General features: G+C 36.8%; 1 protein-coding gene across 2 annotated transcripts in view; it reads right to left on the bottom strand.

Moving 5' to 3' along the window:
• The window catches only part of LOC106057292 (FMRFamide receptor-like), a 45,113-nt gene extending 42,728 nt beyond the window's left edge, over positions 1–2,385 (bottom strand). For both annotated transcript variants that reach the window (XR_008774018.1, XM_056005977.1), the window contains exon 1: positions 2,178–2,385. The gene's annotated coding sequence lies outside the window, so the exon portion shown is untranslated. The remainder of the gene's footprint in view (positions 1–2,177) is intronic.
• Positions 2,386–6,963: the final 4,578 nt, after the last annotated feature.

The following is a 6,963-nucleotide window of genomic DNA, read 5'->3' as shown; positions in this document are numbered from 1 at the left end:
ACTTTTAACTGTTTAGGGCTAAGGGAAAGACTTTTAACTTTTTTAGAGCTAAGGGAAAGACTTTTAACTTTTTAGAGCTAAGGGAAAGACTTTTAACTTTTTAGAGCTAAGGGAAAGACTTTTAACTTTTTACAGCTAAGGGAAAGACTTTTAACTTTTTAGAGCTAAGGGAAAGACTTTTAACTGTTTAGAGCTAAGGGAAAGACTTTTAACTGTTTAGAGCTAAGGGAAAGACTTAACTTTTTTAGAGCTAAGGGAAAGACTTTTAACTTTTTAGAGCTAAGGGACGCCGTCGGTTCACATGCGTAAGGGAAGTAACGGCGATTAGTCATTGTGCAGGCCAAATGACACCCTCGTTAACCATTGGCCATACAAACAGCCCCCCTCCCTCCCCAACCACACAATCATAAAGCTCACAAGGTCTGAAAGGAGTACTTAGTACATTCATCTAGAAAAAGTTAAATAAAAATTATGTCCAAAAGTTTTGGGAACACAAAACACGTCCAGAAACTAATGCCGTAAGTTTTTTTTTAGCGTTCAATGGACTTTAACGTCTTATCTTATAGATCATAGACCTTCCTGAAAAATAAGATAATTAGGCGCCTACGTCCTACGCGTATCAACTTGTACATCTGGTCATGCTTATCTTATCTTATATAATACAGACGTTACTTTAAAAAAAAAAAGGAGATGATTACGTCCTACGCGTCATGCATTCAGGCATGCATATTAATCAATGACTTAAATTCTGCCAAGTCACTGGTTTTCCTGGCTAGCTCAGGCAACCCATTTCATGCTCTAATAGCACTAGGGAAGAAGGAGTATTTGTACAAGTCTGTCCTAGCATATGGGACGAGGAATGTGCCTCTATCTTTGTGTCTTTCAGAGTATTTTATTAAATTTTGTTTTTGTATTTGAAGATTATGGTTCAGTGTTTTATGTATGATTGCTACTTTTGAGCCTTCTGTCCTGAAGGCTTTCTAAATTTAGTGATTTTACTAAAGGTGTTACTCTAGTCAAATGTGAATATTCGTTTGTTATGAATCTCACTGCTTTATTTTGCTTGTTAGATTTCCACTTTGTTAAGTCGTTGGTTTTCTTGTCTGATTTAGAATTCCCGTTCCATGCTCTAATGGCACTAGGGAAGAAAGGAGAACTTGAACAAATTTGTCCCAGCTTATGGAACAAGCGCCCCAAGGGCAGACCACGGTGGCTTGATGACGTAGAGGCAGATCTATAACAAATAAGAGTCCGGGCATGGATACGTCAAGCCCAAGATAGATCAAAATGAAAAGATGTGCTAGAGCGTGCCAGGGCATGGGCTGTAGTGCCACGGGATGGGCTGTAGTGCCCGGAATGGGCTGTAGTGCCAGGGCATGGGTTGTAGTGCCAGGGAATGGGCTGTAGTGCAAGGAATGGGCTGTAGTGCCAGGGAATCGGCTGTAGTGCATAGGTATGGAGGGATAGATATTGAAATTATTATTATTATTATAGCTTTCATGCTTATAGCATGCTCAGAGCGCTTTTGGTCCAATCTCATTTGTGGACCAGTGGGGGGAGGGGGGAGGGAGGGGATATCTAGGAGTTGGTTTTCCGTGCTGCCTTTAGGCGCTCAGTAAGCACAACTCTGCCCGAGTCGGGTGTCGAACCTTGAGCCCTCTTCTAGGTAGCCAAGCCAAGTTCAAGCTTCCCAATCACGTGTTCACAAAAAAAAAAAAAAAATACAAGTTTTTTGAAGAACAACTTTCAAAGCAAGGAGCTACTATCTGATACTGTGTGTGTTAGTGGACTAGGCCTACAATCAATTCATCACAAAAGAGATACAAGACACCGATAGCAAAGACAAACAGACACAAAACACTCTTTTGTTCCCCTGGCAATCAAATCATTAAATAAGAACAATCTGGTATAAACTTTGTCACATGTAAATTATGAGTGAGTCTGGTGTGAATGTACATTTTGGTTTCTTATAGTTATAATGTTTTTTGTTTGGTGTAATGCACAAATTGTAAGACAAATGTCCATACGGACAATAAAGATTATTATTATTATTATTATTGTTATTGCTATTTTTTGAAAAAAAAAAGTGTATGTTTCTTTTTATCACATTCTAATTCTAATATAAAATCTTTACATTCAAATATAAAAAAAAACAACAAAAAACAAATAAAACTTACTTGCATTTAGAGAAATTGACAATTAAATCCAGAACTTCTAGTAGCCTATACTTTGTTTACGGTTCCGAAGGAGAGTATTAAAAGGGGAGACTACTTAATCTGTCGTCTGCTTATGTTTTGTTTGTCCGCCACCTTGTTTATACACTCAAACTAATGAGAAACAAATGAGCTCTTTGTTTTTTAAAGCCGTGGACGTGTGGCTTGCTAACAGCTACGCAGACAACAAATGTCCAGAGGGAGGGAGAAATAAAAGTTTGGGGGGGGGGGTTGGGCGGGAGGAAATGAAGGCCGGGTGAAAGAACTCGAGGTTATGTTATCCTGCAGCAGGTCTTACAATCTAGGATGTTCAGCGAGTTTGTTTGATTCGTTTGAGAAGAGGAGGAGGTCGCAAAGGGCGGGCGGGGGGGGGGGGGGGGGAGAAGAGGGGCGGGGCTGCATTTGGCTGAATATGAAATGATTTAACTCTATCTCTCCGTAATTATTTACCACATTCTGGTGGAATCAACGTTGGTACCGACAGTTAGGAGAGAAAGAGTTAAAGCAAGCAAAATATGAACAAAATCTTTTTCTTTTAAAAAAAAAAAGCTTATCTAAGGGAAAGAACCGTAAAAATATCATTGACATACATCTCAATACTGCACGAATAAGCTCTCTTTTTTCTATAAAAGATAAGGTAATTTTTATTGGTCCTATCAAATGGAAATTCAGTTACATTAACAATGGACTATATACGATAAGAAAGACCAGTTAATTCAGCCACTCACTCGTATGGGCAGGGTTTAATCCACGAAAGTGGAATGAGGCAGGAGACCTTTTTTTTTTTTTTTACCACCAGTTTAGAGCCCGCAAATTTTAAAAGCTTGACCCTTTACTAGTCTCCACGACGGCAGCTGATCAGTTCAGCATAGGCTATAGACCCCGACACACACAATTCCTACACCAGACGCGCGTGCGGGGGGTTATGTCAATCAGAGCTTAGCATTTCCCCCAAACCTCACCAGCAGAACTCTGCACCAGGAGAGCCTGCTAGGAACTTAGCCCTTTTCGGAATTTTTTTTTTTTTTAAAAAGGAAACCTCAGAATTTGCGCTATTCAGTTTTAGCTTTATCATCATAGGAATCCTTGGGCTTTAGGCATCTTTTCTTTGCCTCTTTTTTGGGCTTTATGTGCCTCTTTTATGGGCCATCTTGCCTCTTTTGTGGGCTCTTTATATATATATATATATATATATATATATATATATATGTTTTTATTTATAAGTTATCATAATTCACAAATATTAAATCATAAACAATTGAAAAGTGATTAACCTAAAAATATAATAATAATAATATTATTTAATATCAAAGACATACTACCTAACCAATGCACCCTCTAAAGACAGAAAAATGATACAAGTATCTTCTACTCCAGAACAATCAACATGACGCTGTAATTGTGACTAGTAAATAATATGTGTCAGCATAAAATGCTTTCATCAATAATATAATTAGCCTAGAAACGGTCAATATCTTTTTGAATATTAAAAAAAAAAAGGTGGAAAAATTATTAGTGCAAGAAAACCTAACCAGCAGAACTCTGCACCAGGAGAGCGTGAGAGCCTGCTAGGAAAGTTGGAGCTCCCGCAACGTTAGCCCTTTTCGGACCACCCTGAGAGCAAAAGGTTGAACTTACTCCAGTTACCAGAGGACACCACGAGGAGGTCGGCGGGCACTGTCCGCCTGTAAAGTTTATATCTAATCCAATAATGGATATGGGAGAAATTAAATGAAAAAAAAAAGTTGCTATAGAAATTGTGCCGATGTGCCAAAAACTCAAAACTCAATAGACTTTGTAAAAATTCGGAAAAATTTTTTTTTCTTAATAACGCTTTAATTCTACTTAACCAACAATATGTGTCAGCAAAAAATGCTTTCATCAATAATATAATTAGCCTAGAAGCGGTCAATATCTTTTTGAATATTTAAAAAAAGGTGGAAAAACTATTAGTGCAAGAAAAGTAAAAAAAAAAATAAAATAAAATAAAAAGCTCATTCTAAATTTAAAATGTACATTTAGATATCAAATTATAAGACAGTAGAATACATCAAAATGTTATTAGTTATTTTCCCGCCATATAAGAAAATCTCCATTAAATGAGTTTGTATAAAACCAGAAGACATAAAGGATTGAGCTCGATTGCTGGAGAATATGCCTAAGGGATAGGCGAAGGAGATTCACCCTAACCCTAACCCAATTTCCTTGTAACAAGAAGATAATTTTAAATGTTAATTAACACCTGATAGGTCACTTCATCTCACGTGTTTCCCATTACAATTAAAACTATAGTATGATTATTGCCAGAGGCGTAGTGAGCAAAGCGTGCGCCCGGGGCAAGAAACTTTATTGACGCCACCCCTTCCCATGTTTCAATGAACATTAGGCCTACATAGAAATATTTTTAATAATAATATAATATAAATAACCTTAGAATGTATTACCTAACTTACCTTTACCTTTACCTATCCCTTAGTCTGTTGGACCGTTGGGGCACCAAGCAAGACTCGTCGACCGTCTTTCTCCATTCCTCCCTGTCTTTTGCCTTGTTTAAAACCTCTATCAACGGTAGGCCCGTCCATTCTTTTATGTTGTCCTTCCAACGCTTTCTTCTTTTTCCTGGTACTATTCCCTGCAGGAAGTTCTTTTCGAGCCCCGTGGATCTTGTAATATGGCCAGCTTAAAATATATGGCCATATTACCTAACTAGAATATCTCAAATAATTTTATTTTTAGTGGCCCCAACTGAGGGTGGCACCCGGGGCATCGTGCCCCCTTGCCCCCCCCCCAGACTACGCCTCTGATTATTGCTTATGATTTTATGACTTATGCATATGCTATACAGAATACTAAAATATTTCGTCTATGCTTTGACGTAGCTACTAATAGACTGACAGCTGGTCACCAGGGGCATTCTTTGTATGCTAGGGAACTTGATTTCAGTTCATCCTGTCTCAGGGTATTAGTGCTGCTGGAAAGAGAAGGTGTGCAGGGAACGGTTGAAACGCAAGAGAGAGAGAGAGAGAGGGAGAGAGAGAGAGAGAGAGAGAGAGGGAGAGAGAGAGATGGAGAGAGAGAGAGGGAGGAAGAGAGAGAGAGAGAGAGACAGAGGGAGAGAGAGAGAGAGGGAGAGAGAGAGGGATAGAGAGAGGGGAAAAAGAGAGAGAGAGAGAAAGAGAGAGAGAAGATTGTGGCCAACTGGAATAACTTAGCCCACCTTCTCCTTTTCTTTCCCTTCTCTTATTTACGAATTGAATAATTGGAGGCTGCCATTAAAGATCACATGGTTCAATGATGAAGACAATGCACATCTCCATATTGGATGGCTCTGATCTCTTCCTGGTTGTCTTTAATACCGGCTGCAGCATTGACCTGACCTTAATTAGAACAGCAAACTTTTCAAACCAGAGGGATTTAGATTAGACGTTTCTTTTTGCACATTCATTAAAGTCTAGATTATAATTTGTCAGTGCATATTTCTTAAAAGTTTATACTTATGTCAGTGCATCATTTTTTTGTTAGTGCATATTTCTTAAAGTTTATATTTTGTCTGTGCATATGTCTTAAAGTTTATACTTTAGTCTGCGTATATGTCTTTATAGTTATATTTTGTCTGTGCATATGTCTTAAAGTTTATACTTTAGTCTGCGTATATGTATTTATAGTTATATTTTGTCTGTGCATATGTCTTAAAGTTTATACTTTAGTCTGTGTATATGTCTTTATAGTTATATTTTGTCAGTGCATATGTCTTAAAGTTTCTACTTTAGTCTGCGTATATGTCTTTATATTTATATTTTGTCTGTGCATATGTCTTAAAGTTTCTACTTTAGTCTGCGTATATGTCTTTATATTTATATTTTGTCTGTGCATATGTCTTAAAGTTTATACTTTAGTCTGCGTATATGTCTTTATAGTTATATTTTGTCTGTGCATATGTCTTAAAGTTTATACTTTAGTCTGCGTATATGTATTTATAGTTATATTTTGTCTGTGCATATGTCTTAAAGTTTATACTTTAGTCTGTGTATATGTCTTTATAGTTATATTTTGTCAGTGCATATGTCTTAAAGTTTCTACTTTAGTCTGCGTATATGTCTTTATATTTATATTTTGTCTGTGCATATGTCTTGGAGTTTCTACTTTGGTCCGTGTATATGTTTCTATGCTTATATTTTGTCAGTGCATATGTCTTAAAGTTTATACTTTTGTCGGTGCATATTCCTTAAAGTTTGGACTTTAGTCAATGCATATTTCTTAAAAGTTTATACACATTCATTGAAGTTTAATTTAGACTTCTTTGTTTCCTTATTTATTCAAGTGTAATTTTTCTATCAGCCAATCAGACCTCAGAATACATTTCTTAGGCTTTCACACACGTATTATACAAATTTGAACTTTTTATCTCCCCTTACATTCGTATCGCTCACAAATAATTATCTTCTCTTTTGAAGTAAGTCAGTTATATATATATATATAACATAAGAGATGATAACACACTACACATTGTCCATTCAAGCACGCGAGGTCAGCAAGAGGGTCACTATAATAATAACATCCACGTCTGGGTTAAGGTTAATGCCGCAGATTAGTATTCATATCACCTCCGGAAGTCGTTACTCAGAGTTACTGCTTAATGCTGCTTCGTTCTTTTCGTTCCTTTTGTTGTCAATTTCTTTCCAATCCTGTACTCTTAAGCGAGCAATTCGTTTATGTGTGTGTATATATATATATTTATAAATTTTATTTC

Source organism: Biomphalaria glabrata, chromosome 12, assembly GCF_947242115.1.
Source record: "Biomphalaria glabrata chromosome 12, xgBioGlab47.1, whole genome shotgun sequence".
Taxonomy (NCBI): Eukaryota; Metazoa; Mollusca; class Gastropoda; family Planorbidae; genus Biomphalaria; species Biomphalaria glabrata.
The sequence above is the reverse complement of the archived record's forward strand: the minus strand, read 5'-3'. Positions and strand labels throughout refer to the sequence as shown.